Source organism: Halichoerus grypus, chromosome 2, assembly GCF_964656455.1.
Source record: "Halichoerus grypus chromosome 2, mHalGry1.hap1.1, whole genome shotgun sequence".
Classification (NCBI taxonomy): domain Eukaryota; kingdom Metazoa; phylum Chordata; class Mammalia; order Carnivora; family Phocidae; genus Halichoerus; species Halichoerus grypus.
The window spans coordinates 158,805,341-158,826,806 of record NC_135713.1 but is presented as its reverse complement, the minus strand read 5'-3'; the positions used below and the strand labels follow the sequence as shown (position 1 = coordinate 158,826,806).

Sequence of the window (21,466 nt, the reverse complement as noted above, 5' to 3'; positions counted from 1 at the left end):
TACAATGAAAAGTTTTTATAACTATGATATAAATTTAGGATACAAGGGAAAGAAAATGATATTTTAAAATTATCCAACTTAGAAAAGAAAAAAATTTAATGCATGAAAGGTTATAAAGTTAACTAGAGCCCATAAAAGTTATCATATATGAACTAATGATTGGAAACATCTTTTTCTAAATAGTTTGCTTTATGACAATTCCCTCAAAGTTGAAAGAGACAAAAATTCATGATCATAGTGCCAATTAAGCAGAACATATATAAATGCTTGAAAATAAATAGGAAATTTTAAAAAGCAAAAATTCTTCAAAATGCAAAAAAAACCCCCAGCTTTTTAAAGACTGATAAAAAGCTACAGAAATTCTCCACAATGCATACAAAATGATAGTTCTTAAAATACAATGACTGAAAGTATTCATTTACAACAAATCTTTTTATTTATTCAAGGGCTGTTCATCTACAAGCTGTAGTAGGATTTATTTACTTTCTGTTTTCCCTACCAGAGAGGAAATCTTGAGAACAGAAACTATGTGTCATGGAGTTTATTATCCATGCTGACTACTTGGCAAAGGGCTTGTATAATAAATAATAAGAATGAATTATTTTAACCCCTCTTCCCAATATATTCCCACATATAGAAATGCACAGGGAATGAGGCAGACCCTCAAAGGAGGGTGGTATCAGAGAGTCAGAGAGTAATTAAACAACAGATTTTACACACAAGAATGGAATAAAAAAGGGTTTGCAGTGAAAAACGTTGTTTAAAAATATTTCTTTAAGACATTCTGAGATTAGAAACTGAACAAATGCAAATCAGTGGAGATCTCAGTTCTCTTGTTTCCTGGAGGCAAAGATCAGATAAATACAAGCCCAGGATTTAAAAAATTACAGAACAAACAAGGAAACAAGCCACTGTGAGTGAAAGGCAGAAACACTAACCTACAGAAAATATATCCTCCAAAACTTCAGACCTAGAGCTTATCTGATACAAAATTTAAAATAACTTTGGTGAAAATGTTTAAAATATAAAAGATGGGATGAAAAACATTAGCAAGAAACAACAGAATATTAAAAACCACCAAGAATATTTTAAATAGAATAATATAGGGGTGCCTGGGTGGCTCAGTCAGTTGAGCATCCAACTTTTGATCTCAGCTCAGGTCTTGATCTTGAGGTCGTGAGTTCAAGCCCTGCATTGGGCATGGAGCCTACTTTAAAAAAAAAGGAATCATATAGATCTTTTAGAAATCACATAATTAAGAGAGAACATTAAATGTCATAGATGAGTCACATACACAGTAATATTAAGTACCACATGAGGAAATTATATACTTACTTAAAATTTTAAAGATTTGCTGTCATTTAGATTTCTAGTGGAAACCACCTGGTATGTTCTGTAGGAGAAAGGTGTCATATATGTTACTATTTCTTTTAATCAAGAAAGCCAGGGTCTCAAATACAGTTTCCTATTATGAGGAAGACAAGGAATTCAAATCAATAGGTTAAAAGATGGTTCAGCAGAAACAGGAAAGGTATAATTTAGAGACCTTAGAAACTCTGTACATGTAGGTGACTTCCACTAGCAATTTTTGGAAGTCCTAGACCAAATAAAATTTGGAAAAAAAGTCCCTCAGAATGTGTAAACTGCATGGAGAAAGATCAGAGGAATACAGAAATGTATGTGGCTGAAATAATTTTGAAGGAAAAGTTAATCATGTGGTATAGGATGGGTAGGAAAGCAGAAAAATATTTAGTTACTCAGGAAACTGTATATATTATATAATGTGAAAAAAAATTTCAAAAATGAAAGGTGTGCTCCCATACTTCATATCAGGATTCTGCTGGGAGTCAAAGACCCAGAGAAAGCAGCATGGGATGAAATGAGATACAGAAAACAAGCAAAGCATGTCAAAAATCAAAAGATGGTCCTTTTCCTGTGAAACAGCTCTGACAAGAGTTAACTTAAAATTTTTTTTTCAAAAGGTAATTTTTAAACACTAACTGAGGTTGCAATGAATCTTAACATCCTGGTTCTTATTTATTTACCTGGATAGAGGTTTCTTGAAATCTGTCTCACCACCATCCAAGGCTCTTTTCCTGATTCCAACTAGGAAATCATGTCTGGTTTGGAAACTGCAAGCCCTGTTCAGGAAACAGGAAATGGGAATTGACCATGTTGGTGACAAAAAGCCATTCTAGAATTCGGTGAGGTCATCAATCTTTTGGAAGGTGTGGCCAGTACAAGGAGTTCCATTTCATTACAAAAGTACCTGGGGAGGACTCAGATCTATGCTCCCAAGGATGCTGAAATACACTGTCACAGAATGAATATAGGTCAACTCCCCCTACTCCCTAAAAAAGGCAGAATGGAAGTATCTTAAAGAGATTCTAGAAGAGGTAGTCCTAAGTCTTGGGATGTTCAGGTGTTGCTTTCAAGGTAAGTCACTGAAAATATAAATTTTTTCCTCTATGAAGAACAGAGTTTTTACTTAGAAATGGGGATAGAATTACTCCATAAAGGGTCCGTAAGAAATCATAAAGCCCTGGACCCTAAGCTCCATTTGGTCCAGTAGAAAGATGGAGAGTCACGGAGGAGAAACTGTTCTTACCCAGAGAGATCAGGTTCCTGTAGTTCTCCAGCATTAATCCCTGTGTAGATTCCTTTGTGTGGGGTCCATTAACTTCCATCCTTCCCAGGTGAAGTCTACTGGCACATCCCTGAATGTCATTGATTCCTAAAGTACATTATAATAATACAAAATTATCCATTACATAACCTATTGTGAAGAAAAATACACAGAATATTGATAGGGAGATTCATGTAAATAGAACATCCTTAATTTGGAAGGGAGCTTGCAGGTCATTTCGTCCAATTCCTAAGAGGATATTTGAATATCTTCAGCAAGTAGTCACCTAATCTCTGCCTGGACTGCTCCAAGGATTAAAACTAATTATTTTACAAGGCAGCCTACTCCATTCTCAGAAGCTTTTCATGGTTAGCATAAATTTTTATAATTTGAATAAAAATCTGCCTTCAAGTAACATTTAACCACTGGCTTATGATTTGAAACCGGAAAGCATAAGTTTCTTCCTTCACTAGAGATTTCTTAAATAGTTTAAAATTTTGTTAAATATAGACTACACACAAGAATGTCTACAAAAATCACTATAAACTGAACAACAGTGTGCCCCTACCCAGCTTAAAAAATAAAACATTACCAATATATTTGAACTCACCTGTGTGTCCTTCCTGGATTTTATCCTTGTAGGAGTAATAACCTATCCTAAATGTTGTGTTAAACATTTCCTTGCTTTTCTCTATAGCTTAACCAAATGTATATGGATCTCTAAACAATACACTGATTAACTTTGCTTCTATTTGAATATTACATAAATCAATTGTATATATCAAACTTAAGTGACCATCAACTTAATATACACTACTACATACATAAAATGTTATATATAAACCTAATGATAACCATAAATCAAAAAGCAGTAACAGATATGCAAAAAATAAAGAGAAAGGAATCCAAGTATATCACAAATGAAAGCCAGCAAACCATGAGAGAAGAGAGCAAGAGAAGAAAGGAACAGAGAAGAACTACAAAAACAATCATAACAAGTTACAAAACGTACATATTTATCAATAATTACTTTGAATGTAAATGAACTAACTGCTCCAATCAAAAGACACAGGGTGACAGAGTGGATAAAAAAACAAGACCCATCTATATGCTGCCTAAAAGAGACTCATTTCAGACTTAAAGACACATGCAGATTGATAGTGAAGGGATGGAAAAGCATTTATCATGCAAATGGATGTGAAAAGAAAGCCAGGGTTTCTGGCCAATATTTATATCGGACAAAACAGACTTTATAACAAAGACTATAACAAGAGACAAATCATAATCATAAAGGGACACTTCATAATCATAAAGGGAACAACACAACAACAAGATAAAACAATTGTAAATATTTATGCACCCAACATGGGAGCACCTAAATATATAAAGTAGCTATTAATAAACATAAAGGAAGTAATTGGCAGTAATACAATAATAGTAGGGGACTTTAAAATCACACATCAATGGATCATCCAAACTGAAAATCAACCAGGAAACAATAGCTTTGAATGACACATTGGACCAGATGAATCTAACAAATATACTTAGAACATTCCATCCTAAAACAGCAGAATACACATTCTTTTCAAGAGCACATGGAACATTCTCCAGAACAGATCACATGTTAGGCCACAAAACAGGTCTCAACAAGTAAAAAAGGCTGAAGTCATACCATGCATCTTTTCTGACCACAACGCTATGAAACTAGAAATCAACCACAAGAAAAAAATCTGGAAAGAACACAAAAAACACATGGAGGTTAAATAACATGGTACTGCACAATAAATGGGTCAACCAAGAAATCAAAGAGGAAATTAAAAAATACATGGAGACAAATGAAAATGAAAATACTATGGTCCAAAATCTTTAGGATGCAGCAAAAACTGTACTAAGAGGGAAGTTTATTGCAATACGGGCCTACCTCAAGAAGCAAGAAACATCTCAAATAAACAACCTAACCTTATACATAAAGGAGCTAGAAAAAGAAGAACAAACAAAACCCTAAACCAGTAGAAGGAAGGAAATAATAAAGATTAGAGCAGAAATAAATGAAATAGAAACTAAAAGAACAATAGAACAGGTCTTTGGAACTAGGAGCTGGTTCTTTGAAAAGATCAACAAAATTGAAAAATGGTTTAGCCAGACTCATGAAAAAAGACAGGACTCAAACAAAATCACAAATGAAAGAGGAGAAATAACCCAAACAGCAGAAATATAAATGATTATAAGAGAATATTATGAAAAATTATATGCCAACAAATTTGACAACCTAGAAGAAATGGAGAAATCCCTAAAAACATATAATCTCTCAAAATGAATCAGAAAGAAATAGGAAATTTTAAAAGACTGATCACCAGCAATGACATTGAATCAGTAATTTTAAAACTCCCAACAAACAAAAGACCAGGACCAATGGCTTTACAGGTGAATTCTACCAAACATTCACAGAAGAGATAATACCTATTCTTCTCAAAGTATTCCAAAAAATAGAAGAGGAAGGAAAACTTCCAAATTCATTCTTTGGGGCCAGCATCACCTTGATACCAAAACCAGATAAAACACTAGAAAAAGGGGTGCCTGGGTGGCTCAGTCGTTGGGTGTCTGCCTTCGGCTCAGGTCATGATCTCAGGGTCCTGGGATCGAGTTCGGCTTCTGGATCCCTGCTCGGCGGGAAGCATGCTTCTCCCTCTCCCACTCCCCCTGCTTGTGTTCCCTCTCTCGCTGTGTCTCTCTCTGTCAAATAAATAAATAAAATCTTTTAAAAAAACACACACACACACTAGAAAAAGGAGAACTACAGGCCAATATCTCTAATGAACACAGATGCAAAAATCTTCAACAAAATATTAGCAAACCAAATTCAACAATACATTAAAAAAATGATTCACCACAATTAAGTGGGATTTATTCCTGGGATGCAAGTTGGTTCCATATTCACAAATAAATCAACATGATGCATCACATCAACAAGAGAAAGGATAAAAACCACATGATCATTTCTATAGATGCAGAAAAAGCATGTGACAAAGTATAATACCCATTCATGATAAAAACCCTCAACAAAGTAGGTTTAGAGGGAACACACCTCCACATAATAAAGCCATATATAAAACACCCACAGATAACATCATACTCCTTGGTGAAAAACTGAGAGATTTTCCCCTAACATCAGGAACAAGACAAGGATGTCTACTTTCACCACTTATTCAACACAGTATTGGAAGCCCTAGCCACAGAACTCAGACAACAAAAAGAAATAAAATGCATCCAAATTGGTAAGGAAGGAGTAAAACTTTCACTATTTGCAGATGACATGACACTATATATAGAAAACCCTAAAGATTCCACCAAAAAAACTACTAGAACTGATAAATGAATTCGGTAAGGTCCTAGGATACAAAATCAATATACAGAAATCCATTGCATTTTCATACACTAATAATGAAATAACAGAGAAATTAAGAAAACAATCCTCTTTTCAATTACACCACAAATTAAAAATATCTAGGAATAAACTTAACCAAGTAGATAAAAGATCTGTATGCTAAAAACTATAATACACTGATTGAGAAAATTAAAAATGACACAAACAAATGGAAAGATATTCCCTGCTCATTAAGAGGGAGAACAAATATTGTTAAAATGTCCATACTGTCCATAGCAATCTATAGATTCCTGCAATCCTTATCAAAATACCAACAGCATTTTTCACAGAACTAGAACAAATCATCTTAAAATCTGTATGGAACCACAAAGACTGTGAATGGCTAAAGCAATCTTGAAAAAGAACAAAACGATCCCAGATTTCAAGATATATTACAAAGCTGCAGTAATCAAAACAGTATGGTACTGGTTAAAAACAGACACATAGATCAATGGAATAGAGTAGAAAGCCCAGAAATAAACTCATGATTATATGGCCAATTAATCTTTGACAAAGGAGGCAAGAATATGCAATGGGAAAAAGAGACTTTAATAAATAGTGTTGGGAAAACTGGGCAGCTATTGCAAAAGAATGGAACTGGACCACTTTCTTTCACCATACACAAAAATAAACTCAAAATGGATTAAAGACCTAAATGTGAAACCATAAGAATCCTAGAAGACAGCATAGGCAGTAATTTCTCTGACATTGGCCATAGCAACATTTTTCTAGATAGGTCTCCTAAGGCAAGGGAAACAAAATAAAATATAAACTATTGAGACTACATCAAAATAAAAAGCTTCTGCACAGCAAAGGTAACAATCAACAAAACTAAAAGACAATCTACTGAATGGGAGAAGATACTTGCAAATGATGTATCTGATAAGGAGTATCCAAAATATATAAAGAACTGATATATCTCAATACCCAAAAAACCCACATAATTCTATTTAAAATGGGCAGAAGACACGAACAGACATTTCTCCAACAAAGACATTCAAATGGCCAACAGACACACAAAAAGATGCTCAACATCACTAATCATCAGTGACTGCAAATCAAAACCACAATGAGATATCACCTCACACGTGTCTGAATGGCTAAAATAAAAAACAAAGAAACAACAAGTGTTGGCAAGGATGTGGAGGAAAAAGGAACCCTACTGCACAGTTGGTGGGAATGCAAACTGGTGCATCCACTGTGGAAAACAGTATGGAAGTTCCTCAAAAAAATTAAAAACAGGATTACCATTGATCCTGTAATTCCACTATGGATATTTACTCAAAAAATATGAAAACACTAATTTGAAAAGATATATGCACCCCTATGTTTATTGTAGCATTATTTACAATAACCAAATTATGGAAGCAACCCAAGTGTCCATCAACAGATGAATGGATAAATATGTGGTATATATAATGGAATCTTCTGCCATACAAAAATGAAATCTTGCCATTAACAACAATCAGGACATATCTAGAGAATACTATGCTAAGTGAAATAAGTCAGTCAGCAAAAGACAAATAGCATATAATTTCACTCATTTGTGGAATTTAAGAAACAAAACAAAGGGAAAAAAAAGAGACAAACAAAAAATCAGGCTCTTCACTACAGAGAACAAAGGGATGGTTACCAGAGGGGAGGTTGGTGGGAGGATGGGTGAAATAGGTGAAGAGGATTAAGAGCACACTTATCTCGATGAGCACTGAGTAATGAATAGACTTGTTGAGTCACTATATTGTATACCTGAAATTAATGTAATACAGTATGTTAATTATACTGGAATTTAAAAAATTTTTAAAAATTAAAAAATATATCTACTTTATAACTCTTCCCAAAGAGGCCTAGATGCAGGTGCAACCCAATAGCAATGAATACTCCTGGCACCCAGGAGAGCAGTAAGATATATATAAAATTTGTGATTTATATTAGCAGTAACCATTCTCAAAATGAGCTTTTAGAAAGATCCAATTTCGGGGCGCCTGGGTGGCTCAGTCGTTAAGCGTCTGCCTTCGGCTCAGGTCATGATCCCGGGGTCCTGGGATCGAGCCCCACATCGGGCTCCCTGCTCTGCGGGAAGCCTGCTTCTCCCTTTCCCACTCCCCCTGCTTGTGTTCCTTCTCTCGCTGTGTCTCTCTCTGTCAAATAAATAAATAAAATCTTTAAAAAAAAAAAAAAAAAGAAAGATCCAATTTCTACAGGTACAAAAACTGTGAAAAAACTATAACACTTTTTTAAAGGACATTAAAAACTTGAGCTCTCTCTTTCCTTTTCTCTGCCATTGTGGTGTGTGTGGTTGACTGTTCCTTGCCATGTCTTCTCAAAAGACTTTCAGGATCAAGCATTTCCTGATCAAGAAACAAAAGCAGAACTCTCCCATTCCACAGTGGATTCAGATGAAAACTGGTAATAAAATCAGGTACAACTCCAAGAGGAGGCGTTGGAGAACCAAACTGGATCTATAAGGATGGCACATAAGACCGCACACGTATTTATGCTATTTGAAGGTCACGTGCTCCTATCACTCTGTAAACATCCCTACTACTTAAAAATAGACATGTTTTATTCGGGAAGTGATTTTTCTCTGTTACTATGCTTCTGTACCAGTAGGTTGGTTCAGTAATAAATATGTGAGAGCTTTTGGCTGAAAAAAAAAATAAAGGACATTAAAAACTTGAAAAATGGAAACCCATACCATGTTTCCTAGATGGACAGACTTAGACTTAATGTCTATCAATTGTCTCCAAACTAATCTATAAATCCAATCCAATTCCAATTATAATGGCATATTTGCTAAAACTTGGTAAGTTGATTATAAAGTTCTGGTAAAGTCAATGTTCTAGAGTAGTCAAGAAACTTACAAAAAAGGAAAATATTGGAAGCATATTCTACCAGATATCTGCCAGTGCTTTAAATCTCTATTAATCAGGACAATCCTGGTGCACAAATGTATAAATACATCAGTCAAACAGATTAAGGAATAAAGAAACTGTACCAGGTACAGAGATCAATTTGGTTTATAATAAAGACAGCATTTCAGATAACTGAGGAAAACATGACTCATTCAGAAAATATTGCATAGGCATTTGGCTACTCACTTGGAAAAACAGATCTTTACCTCATTGATCCCTAAAAATAAATTTCATAATGCGATACTTTTTCTCATCAATATATGCCTGACAAAAATGTTAAAGCTTGACGGCACCTAATGTTGATATTTACACGTACTGGAAATTGGTATTCTCATTCTTATTCACTAATGATGAGAATCTTTCAAAAGGCATTTTTGAAGGATCTATCAAAATCTTTAACGTGAAAATCTTATGATCTATACCACATTAATACAAGTTTGTAAACTATTTGTGCAAGAATTCTTGCCGTAGCACAGAGTGTAAAATCAAGGAAGTCAGCCACCAAAAGGGGAATAGATGAATAAATTATGGTACAACCATATGATGCCATATACAATCATTTAAAAGAAGAAGGGTGCATCTTGGGGCACCTGTGTGGCTCAGACGGTTAAGCATCTGCCTTTGGCTCAGGTCAGGATCCCAGGGTCCTGGGATCGAGCCCCGCATTAGGTTCCCTGCTGGGCGGGGAGCCTGCTTCTCCCTCTCCCTCTGCCTGCTGCTTCCCCTGCTTGTACACTCACTCTGTCAAAAATAAAATCTTAAAAAAAAAAAAAAAAAGAAGAAGGGTGCATCTAGACACATTTGCACACACACACTCAAAACAAGCAAGACAAAATCCCAATGGCCATACGCCAAACTTGCTAACACTTAAGACTTCACTCTTTAGTTTATAAACTTACTTGTTATTTAATGAAAACCAAAACAGCTGTTTAGAAACAGAAGAAGGCACATCCTACCTCAGACAAAACTGCTAAACGCAGAGCAGCCATAACATCTTCCTATGGGATGCTCCTCTTTGAATGGCAGAGTCCTGGGAAGACATTTACCTGAAGATGAGATAAAAGACATGAAAGTCAAGCCTACCTTGAAAGTCCCCGACACTTTGGCCTGGAAATCCTTTCATACCAATTTATATGAGTGCGATGTCCTCACCCAGGAGCACCCATCAGGACCCTCACCATGTCCCTCCCACCTCAGAAGGGTCACAAGAGTTGCTACATTTCCTCACAGATCACAGATAGCGGCATCCGTGGTCCTTGTTGCCAGGGGTCCTGACATTGTCACTTTTTTCCCTAGAGGCCAGCAATAACCACAAAACAGATTAGTTCTGGATATGAGAACACACATACAAGAAAGAGAAGGAAATGTTTGTTGAGTGCTTTCCTTGTTCCAGGGAACTGTATTAAGATTTACATGTATCACCACATTTAATCTTTATCTCAACCTCATACAGAAGCTATAATTTTGCACATTTTCAAGACAAGAAAACTGAGGCTGACAGAGATAATGTCCCCAGTCTCTGGAAGTAATATAGCAAATAATTTGTGGTGACAGGATGTGAAATGAGATCTAATCCCAATACCCACGCTTTTACCACACCACACTCATCTCTGTCTACAACTATGAAGAAGATCATATATTTCACTTCTTTTTTGCCCTATCATTTAGTGGAGAAATAAGTTTTTTCCTTTTGGGAAGCATATGAAGAGTCAATTTATTAAACACTTAGAAAATTTTGGCTTCACACATAGAACACCTAGCTTAGTCTTATTCTCTTAAACAGTTTGTATAACAATTTTTACCTGTAACTTGAATTAGATTTGTTTGAACTAGCTTGTAAAACGATGTGTCATCCTTTCCGTTTCTAATGCTTGTAATTTACTAAGGTTTTTGGGGGCTAAATATATTAATAAATTTTGTATATGTTCCATAAATGCTCAAAAAAAAGGTGTATTCTCTCCATGTATTACAAAAATATTTAAATTTAAGGTTTGGCCTTATTAAATATGTTATTTAAGGCCACCTGGTGGCTCAGTAGGCTCATACCTATTTTTAAAATAGGTATATAGAGGGCTTAAATAACATATTTTTTAAAGATTTTATTTGTCAGAGAGAGCACAAGTATCTGCCTTCTGCTCGGGTCATGATCTCAGGGTCCTGGGATGGAGTCCCGCATCGGGCTCCTTGCTCAGCAGGCAGGCTGCTTCTACCTCTGCCTGCCGCTCCCCCTGCTTGATTATTGATTATATATTCTATTAATAGGGATCTTTAAATTTAGTATATAGGTACTTTTTATTGTGCTTCACTTTATTGCACTTGGCAGATACTGCGTTTTTTTAACAGATGGAAGGTTTGCAGCAACCCTGTGTTGAGCACGTGTCCTGGCACCATTTTTCCAATAGCAGTTGCTCACTTCATGTCTCTGTGTCACATTTTGGTAATTCTCACAATATTTCAAACTTGATTGTTATTAGGGGCACCTGGGTGGCTCAGTCAGTTAAGTGTCTGCCTTCGGCTCAGGTCACGATCCAGGGGTCCTGGGATTGAGCCCACCATCTAGCTCCCTGCTCAGTGGGGAGGCAGCTTCTCCCTCTCCCCTGCTGCTCCCCCTGCTTGTGCTCGCTCTCTCTGTCAAATAAATAGAATCTTTTTAAAAAAACATTATTATTATATTTATTTTGGTGATCTGTGAACAGTGGTCTTTGATGTTATGACTGTAATTCCTTTAGGGTGCCTCAAACCCTGCCGATTTAAGACAGCAAACTTAATTGATACATGTTGTGTGTTCTGCTCCACTGAACAGCCATTCCTCTGTCTCTCTCCCTCTCTTTAGGTCTCCCTAGTCCCTGAGACACAACAATATTGGAATGAGGCCAATTAATAATCCTACAATGGCCTGTAAGTGTTCAAGTGAAAGGAAGATTTGCATGTCTCTCACTTGAAATAAAAAACTGGAAATGATTATGCTTAGTGAGGAAGGCATGTTGAAAGCCAAGAGAGGCCAAAATCTAGGTCTCTTGAACCAAACAGCTGTGTTGTAAATACAAAGGAAAAGTTCTTGAAGGAAATGTAAGGTGCTTCTCCAGTGAACCTACAGATGATAAGAAAGCGAAACCACCTTATTGCTGATGTGGAGAAAGTTTCAGTGGTCCAGACAGAAGGTTAAACCAGCCCCAACATTCCTGGAATCCAAAGCCTAATGCAGAGCAAGGCCCTAACTCCCTTCAATTCTATGAAGGCTGAGAGAGGCGAGGAAGCTGTAGAAGAGAAGAAAAGTTTGAAGCTAGCAGGGGTTGTTTCATGAGGTTTAAGGAAAGAAGCCGTCTCCATAACATAAAAGTGCAGGGCAAAGCTGCAAGTGCTGATTTAGAAGCTGCAGCAAGTTATCTAGAAGATCTAGCTAAGATAATTAATGAAAGTGGCTGCACTAAATAACAGATTTTCAATGTAGACAAAACAGCCGTCTATTGGAAGAAGATGCCATCTAGGACTTTCAGAGCTAGAGAGAAGTCAATGCCTGGTTTCAAAGCTTCAAAGAAGAGGCTGACACTCTTGCTAGGGGCTAACGCAGCTGGCGATTTAAGTTGAAGCCAATGCTCATTTACCATTTTGAAAATCCTAAGGCCCTTAAAAATGATGATAAATCGGGGCGCCTGGGTGGCTCAGTTGGTTAAGCGACTGCCTTCGGCTCAGGTCATGATCCTGGAGTCCCGGGATCGAGTCCCGCATCGGGCTCCCTGCTCGGCAGGGAGTCTGCTTCTCCCTCTGACCCTCCCCCCTCTCATGTGCTCTCTCTCATTCTCTCTCTCTCAAATAAATAAATAAAATCTTTAAAAAAAAAAAAAAATGATGATAAATCTACTCTGCCTGTGCTCTATCAGTGGAACAACAAAGCCTGGATGAGAGCACATCTGTTTACAACACAGTTTACTGAATATTTTAAGCCCACTGTAGAGACCTACTGCTCAGGAAAAAAGATTCCTTTCAAAATATTATTGCTGATTGACAATGCACCTGGTCACCCAAGAGCTCTGATGGAGATGGACAGTGAGATTTATGTTGTTTTTATGCCTGCTAACACAACGTCCACTCTGCAGCACACGGATCAATGAATTTCCACTGTTGAGTTTTCTTATTAAGAAATACATTTTGTAAGGTTATAGCTGCCATAGGTAGTGATTGCTCTGATGGGTCTGGGCAAAGTAAACTGAAAACCTTCTGGAAAGGATTCACCATTCTAGATGTTGTTAAGAACATTCGTCATTCATGGGAAGAGATCAAAATATCAACATGAACAGGAGTTTGGAAGAAGTTGATTCCAATCCTATGGATGACTTTGAGGGACTTCCGTGGAGGAAGTGACTGAAGAAGAGGTAGAAATGGCAAGAGAACTAGAATTAGAAGTGGAACCTGAACATGTGACTGAATTGTTGCAATCTCATGATAAAACTTTTATTTATTTTTTTTTTAGAAAGAGCCAGAGTGAGAGAAAGTGGGGGTGGGGGGCAGAGGGAGAGGAAGGGAGAAAGAATGTTAAGCAGGCTCCACACCCAGTGTGGAGGCCGACTTGGGGCTCCATCTCATGACCCCTAGATCATGATAAAACTTTAACAAATGAGAAGTTGCTTCCTATGGATAAACAAAGAAAGTTGTTCCTTGAGATGGAATCTAGCCTGATGAAGATGCTCCGAAGATTGTTGAAATGACACCAAAGGATTTAGAATATTACATGAACTTAGTTGATAAAGCAGATGCAGGGTTTGAGAAGATTGACTCCAATTCTGATAGAAGTTCTACTGTGGGTAAAATGCTATCAAATAAGTATCACATGTCACAAAGAAATTGTGAAAGGAAGAGTCAACCCATGTGGTCAACTTCACTGTTGTCTTATTTTGAGAAATTGCCTCAGCCTTCCCAACCTTCAGCAACCACCACCCTGACCAGTCAACAGTCCTCAGCACCGAGGAAAGACCCTCCACCAGCAAAAAGGTGAAGACTTGTTGAAAGTTCAGATGATGGTTATGTGCATTGCTTTTTTAGACAATGCTATTGTCCACTTAATAGACTACAGTATAGTGTAAACATAAATTTTATATGTACTCATAAGGCTCATTTCTAATTGTCTTTTCTCAGTGCTATGATTTATCAGTAGGTTCAGGTTGTAAAACTATTTTGGAAAATTCTAAAAATATATACTCTAGTGACAACAGTGATTCCACTGAGGAAGATGAGGAAATGATCTTAAGGGTGGTGATCAAAGGAGTCTTTATTTTTTATTTTTTTAAGATTTTATTTATTTGTGAGAGAGAGAATGAGAGACAGCATGAGAGGGAGGAGGGTCAGAGGGAGAAGCAGACTCCCCACTGAGCAGGGAGCCCGATGCGGGACTCGATCCTGGGACTCCAGGATCATGACCTGAGCCGAAGGCAGTCGCTTAACCAACTGAGCCACCCAGGCGCCCCAAAGGAGTCTTTAGATTTACCTGTGATGCTTGGGGTTTTGTTTTTATTTAATTGGAAATTGATTTATATTTTATTTGTATCTTTATAAAAGTTAATGATTAAAGAAAAAATGGGCAAAAAAAAAAATAGGCAGTTTCATGGCAGGAAATGCAATGTCCAATAAACATGAAAAGGTAGTATCAGCAATCATTAGTGAAATAAAAATGAATCCATTTCATTAATTCATTCAATAAAAAAAGTGATACAATAAAAAATTCTGACAATACCAAACGTGGCAGAATGTGGGGAAACATTGCCAGTGAGCGTAGGCAGTAATAAAGAAAAAAACCGTAAAATGGTATCACCACTGTAAGGACAATTTTGGTGGTAAATATTTATGTAAAGTAGAAGTTTAAAATCTTTTGATCTTTAATTTGGTGTCTTGATTGTGCCAATGCCTGGAAGGGTGATTTGGGCAACTACTTCCTTCAGCTTCCGGGCTTTGGTTAACTTATTTTAAAAAGGGAAAACCATTCTATGTTTTTCTTTCTCCCTCTAACAGGAATAATCCTCTGCCAGTCACCAGCTAAGTGACCAGTTACTTCCTGCCCCTTGTGTCAGATCCTTTTCCCAGAATATTTTAGGGTGTTGTAACTTCACAAGCCTTGATCTCCCAAAGCAAGATGACCAAGATTAGGTGATGCATGAGCAGCTTGGGTATTTTATCAGGAAGAAATTTCCTACGCCGTGATTCCTAAACCTGAACTGCTATGTAAAATACAAGAGATCATCCCTTGTGTGATCTTCATGGCCACAGCCCAATCCAGCAACCCCCAATTTATGCAATCATAATATGTGAAGGAATAGAGATTTAAAACGGATTTTCTGAACTGCCTGTGCATTCAAATGAGCTTACAAAAAAGTGACTGGATCCAGGCCAGTGAGGAGAACGCCCACCCGTTAGGTAGGGCAGCTCTGGACGTGTGAAACTCCGAGGGCAACCACTCACACCACCCTCTGCAGTTTTCAGAGGACCCTGCGAGATTCTCCTATCAGCTTCCTCCTCCTTCCCGGGTCTAGGAGGGAACCTGGGGGCGAGAGGTCCATACAGTCAAGGACCCGCACGCCAGGCCCTCGGGGGACTAGGCTCCTGGCCCAGGACTCGAACGCGGAGACTCACGAAGTCGTCGGGCTCTTGACGCCCCCCACGGGAGTCGGTGATACTCCCGCACTAGTACCTCAGCCCCGCTGGCATTTCTGGGGCCGGCCAAACAAGTGGAAGAGGCCCGCCGGCGTCCCCGCGTGGGTCTGTGTCCGTGCCCAAGGGTATCAAGGGCGGCAGGGAATGTCAAGTTCGTCACAATGGCGTCGGCGGGAGACAGGGACGCTCAGTGCGCGTGCGCAGCTCAGCACCACACTCGCGCATGCGCGCGGGGCTTGGCTTTGCTTGCAGTTGGGTGAACCGCTGCTGGTCTGCTGGTCCCCCAACCCTGTGCGGCGCTGGATACTGCTAGGCGTGGCAAGCGCCGAGGAAACCGACATAGACTTCCAAGAGCGACTATAAAGGTATGACTGAAAAGCATAAGGGAATCTGTGGTCCACAGGCAGGACAGGCGGGCCTTCGTAACTTCGATGCCGGGCAGGGATGGCATGTGGTGGCCAGACCTCAGCTCTTCCTTCCTGCAGATCCTGGAATGAAAACCCTGCCCTCATCCCGTGCTCTGCAACGGGACTTCCCTTTCTTGGCTGTTGGGCCACATGTTGGGCCAAAACTGATGCTGCCCCAATTTCGTTCTCAGTAGCCAGAAGAGTATTTTCCAGCTCCTTGGTTAAGTTGAAGACATTCGGGTTCTTTGAAGCGGTTCCCCTTAAGCAGATGGTTTTCTCTGTAGACTGTTCCTGCACCAGCCTGGGAGGCTCCAGGTTCTCCTTCTGCCTTCATGGTAGCTCGTGTCCGACGCGTCTTTTGGATCCACTTCTCGCGGTGTTAAAGCAGTCTCTTTGGTGTTCTCTTTTGCTCTGTTCCTTGCATGTCATCAACAGCCATTAACTTGTAGATAACTGCCTTGTTGCTATGTGTAGTTCACACAAGAGAGCTCTAGATACATCATAATGATTAACGTGTATATAATTTATTATGGACCAGGCCGTTCTAAGCAGTTTACATACACTGATTCATTGAATTCTTACAACAGCCTATCAAGAATGTATGTTATTCCATTTTTCAGATAAGGTAGTACAGAGAGGTGACCTGTCCTGCCCAGGGCCTCTCTAAACACCTCAAACTGAACCTGTCCCACGTTGAACTTACTGTCTTCTGCTGTCACACAGGCTACCCCCATTTTGTTCATTTTAATGATATTAGCGTCTTTGGGGTTGGAGGAAACTTGTTTTTATATGGTTGTACCTACTAGACCCTGCATTCTGAGATACTCTACAAACGTTGTTTGCAGGCTAGGGTTCTGGAGTCACAGAAAAGTTTTTCACATTATTAAATTTGCAACTATTTTCTTCTCTGTTTTCTTTATAAATCAACTATTTTCTTACTTTATACATAGAAAAAAAAATTCTATGTCTTCTATAGTTTCTGTATTAGGGTTTTCCAGAGGAACAGAACCAATAGGATGTGAAACAATTCCAATAGGAATACAAAGAGGGGGTGCCTGGCTGGCTCAGTTGGTAGAGCATGTGACTCTTATTCTCAGGATTGTGAGTTCGAGCCATGTTTGGTGTGGAGATTACTTAAAAATCTATTTTAAGGGGCGCCTGGGTGGCTCAGTTGGTTAAGCAACTGCCTTCGGCTCAGGTCATGATCCTGGAGTCCCGGGATCGAGTCCCACATCGGACTCCCTGCTCAGCGGGGAGTCTGCTTCTCCCTCTGATCCTCCCCCTCTCATGCTCTCTGTCTCCCATTCTCTCTCTCAGATAAATAAAAAAAAAAAAAAAAAAAAAAATATTTTAAAAAAGGAATAGAGAGATTGATTATAAAAAATTGGCTCACACAACTATGGAAGCTGGTAAGTCCCAAGATCTGGAGTTGGCAAGCTAGAGTCCCAGTCTGAGTCTGAAGGCCTGAGAACCAGGACAGCCAATGGTTTAAGTTCCTGTCTGAAAATTGGCAGGCTTGAGACCCAAAGAGAGCTGATGTTTCCATCCAAGTGTGAAGGCCAGCAAAGACCAATGTTCCAGCTCAAGAGTCAGGGAGGAGGAGTTCCTGCTTACTCAGCCTTTTTGTTCAATTCAGATCTTCAATGGATTGAATGGGTCCCACCCACTCTAGAGAGGGCAATCTCTACTTAGTCTGTAGAGTCAAGTGTTCATCTCATCCAGAAACACTCTCACGGACACACCCAGAATAATGTTTGACCAAAAGTCTGGACACCCATGACCCAGTAAGGTAACATATAAAATTAACTGTCACATTTTCTCTCTAGTGCAAATGTTCTTATATAAAAAAGGTGTTAGTGCTGGTCTGTGGTTTTTTTTTTTATTATGTTAATCATCATACATTACATCATTAGTTTTTGATGTAGTGTTCCATGATTCATTGTTTGCGTATAACACCCAGTGCTCCATTCAGAACGTGCTCTCTTGGTCTGTGGTTCTTTAACATTAATTAAAACTATCTTTCTGAAATAACTTTTCAATGGATGATTAAGTCAGAATTCTTTGTGATCTTCATTTCATGTGCATTCATACGTGCATTCATATGTGGACTCTTTCCTGAAGGCTCTGTAGTGAAATAAAGATAAACTTCAATCTGAAACCCCTTTTCCAGTTTGAGGTATCTTGTAAAAAAACGTCAACTTTCCATCAGATGACACACCTTGTTATCTTGTTCCTTTTTTTTTTAAGATTTTTTTTTTAAAAGATTTTATTTATTTATTTGACAGAGAGATAGCGAGAGAGGGAACACAAGCAGGGGTAGTGGGGGAGGAAGAAGCAGACTCCCGAGTGAGCGGGGAGCCTGATGCGGGGCTTGATCCCAAGATCCTGGGATCATGACCTGAGCCAAAGGCAGACGTTTTAACAACTGAGCCACCCAGGCGCCCCTATCTTGCTGCCTTTTTAACAAGTCTTAATGTTCCTAGGATTTTTCCACAGTGGACTGTTGACAGCATTATAAGTCTTTCTGTTCTTGCCCCTAGGTTTTTTTCTGCTTTAAAAAATTCTTCAGATCAGGGGCGCTTGGGAGGCTCAGTAGGTTAAGCGGCTGCCTTCAGCTCAGGTCAGGGTCCTGGGGTCCTGGGATCGAGCCCTGCATTGGGCTCCCCACTCCGCAGAGGGTCTGCTTCTCCCTCTCCCTCTACCTGCTGCTCCCCCTGCTTGTCCTGTCAAATAAATAAAATCTTAAAAAAAAAAAAAGAAAATTCCTCAAATTGGATCTCTGTTGGGCAGGTGATGGCAGATGAACCTATTCTCTGATGTGTGGGAGAAGACAGAAACTCTGGTTTGTTTGTATGTGACTTCATACAACTCCAGAAAATGTCTTCTGTCCACCAAAAAGGAGAACAGTCCCGTGAGACCTGCACAGGTGAGCTTTTGTATTGTTTACTTTTGACTTGTGGTTAAGGTTGGTGAAACGAAGCTGCAAGCTGTGTGTCTATGTCTGTAAATGAGACACATTTACCTTTCTCTTACTGTGTGTTTCTCAAATATTTCCCTACAATTGGAAGGGATTAACAAATTAGGTTATAAAGACTCAAGGTAAAGGAATTCTGATAAATTTATAGAGAATAGTTTTTTTTTTTATATATAAATCTAATATAAGGAAACTCTAGGATTCCCAGAGAAGAAACCAAACTTCTAATTCTCTGAATGTGGCCTTTTTAGGAAAACAAAAATAAAACTTCTCATAGAAACACTAGTTTAGAGGGATTTTTACATAAGAACCCAAGTGCCCATAATCAAGGTGACTCTGTAAATAAATCAGACTAGCTTGATGATTTTGGTTTAAAAAGAACCAAATGTTTCTTCCTGAGCTTTATCATTATGGAATATACTGTAAGCATGCATTCTCTGTTTTGTAAGATATGGTATGTTTCTGATCACCAATTCCAGTGTGTGGGGGTTTTTTTGTTTTTGTTTTTTGTATACATCCAAACAATTCTCAGACACCAGGTGGGTGTCCTATAATTTAACTCAATTCTGATACAATTACCTGGAGATAGCCTCAGATTTCAGAGGCTAAGGGCTCAGTCCTATAAGACTGCTCCCAACTTCAGTTGCCAATCACAAATCCAGGTTGTCACCTGTGCTTAGATTGGAGGTTCCAATGACCCTCTCCTTGGGTTCAATTACTTTGCTAGAGCCACTCACAGAACTCAGCCATTTCACTCATTAGATCACCAGTTTATTATAAAAGGATGTAACTCAGGAACAGCCAGATGGAAGAGATGCACAGGGCAAGGGGTAGGGGAAAGGGCGTAGAGCTTCTATATCCCGTCCAAGCATACCACCTTCCCCAAAACTTCCCATTTCCACCAAACTGGGTTTGGGTTTTTATGGAGGCTTTGTTACATAGGCACAATTGATTGGCCACTGATGACTGATTCAACCTCTAGCCTTTGTCCTTCCCAAGGTCAAGGGGGGTGAGGCCAACAGTTCCAATCCGCTAACCTCCTTAGGTGCTGTCCACAAGTCATTAACACAACAAAAGACTGTTATCACTCTCATCACTTAGGAAATTCCAAGGGTTTTAGGAACTCTGCCAGAAATAAGGACAAAGACCAAAAATATATATTTCTTATTATAAATCACAGTATCACACTTGGGTTTGCTTTCTCACAGAGGGCTTAGTTAATCTAAACTTACGGTTTTACTTATCTGCTAAATTATATTACTTCCACATGTTTAAGATTATGAAAAACTTAACACTGGTGTTCACTTCCCTTGAATTATACTTGTGACAGACTTTTTGATATCAACAGTAAATGTGTTGCTCTGTAGTTAGCTTATATATAATTTCCAAAGGACCTTAACCTTAGTTAACTTTAAAGCCTAGAACTGATAATAAAATGAACGAATTGGATTTTGTAGCATGTGTCTACACACATACACACACGCACATTGTTGCTGAACCAACTGACTCACCTCACTGGCAAGAAGCAGAAGCTGGACCTGCACTTGCTTTGTCTTCCTTTGCGTTTTTCCTTCAGTTTCTCTGATTCGTGGGATGCAGGTGTGTGTTGAGCTCCAGGATGAAGGGCCCTGCCTTCTGCAGGACACCCTGATCACCGAGGTCAGAGGCAGGAAGAATGGACACAGGTTTCAGTCTGTCGGTATGAGGTCCTAGCTCATGCTCACGGGATTCCAGCCTATCTGTGATCTTCCCCTGATTACTGCCTGTGGACTTTAAGCATCAGACACAGATACTGTGACTGTATTCAGCCTCCACAATTCCCAGTGCAGGTCTCTCTTCAGATACCAACCAGTGCTCCCCAGGAGAGGATCCATGACTTTCTGGCTGACAGCAGATTTCCCATTACATCCAGGAAGGGTCATCGCTGGGATCCAGGGAATACACATGGGCCTTGTCTTGATGGCCACCGTGGCAACCACAATAGTCTTTATTATGCCCTCCCTGTGATACTGGAACATAAAAATTCTTTTCTGATAACAAGATCACATAAAATAATGAAAGAAAAACCTGAAATGAGAGTTTTGATGGCCTGTGCTTCTAAGAAATCGAATGTTCTACAGAGATAATGAAGAAACAACTTTTCTGATGTCTCCACTAATTGTCACAGGTTGGACTCTTCTGTGAAAGCAGTTTCACTGATGGGTGTGGATAGCTAGCTCAACTTTCAACTAAAAGATTACAGATTCAGCAAACTGTAAACATAATTGTCCTTCTACACTCAAATGACATTATATCAGATAGTTGTGGATGTTCAAAAAATATATATCTATATATTTGTAAATGTAAGCTGAATAATTGAAACGCTTCAGCTTGGAATCCTTTGGGTGACTATTTTTCATAAAATGGAAATGATATTAAGATTGCAAAGTCTCATAATTTACCTTATTTGTCCTAATAGTAAAAATGTATTCAAATGCATTT

General features: G+C 38.7%; 1 long non-coding RNA gene across 1 annotated transcript; it reads right to left on the bottom strand.

Annotated features, from left to right (window-relative positions):
* Window positions 1–350: 350 nt before the first annotated feature.
* LOC144381180 (uncharacterized) lies at window positions 351–3,321 on the bottom strand. The gene is made up of 3 exons (XR_013446020.1): window positions 2,609–3,321; window positions 2,046–2,141; window positions 351–1,210 (listed from the first exon to the last, which is right to left on the bottom strand). It is a non-coding gene; the product is annotated as an uncharacterized LOC144381180 (long non-coding RNA).
* Window positions 3,322–21,466: the final 18,145 nt, after the last annotated feature.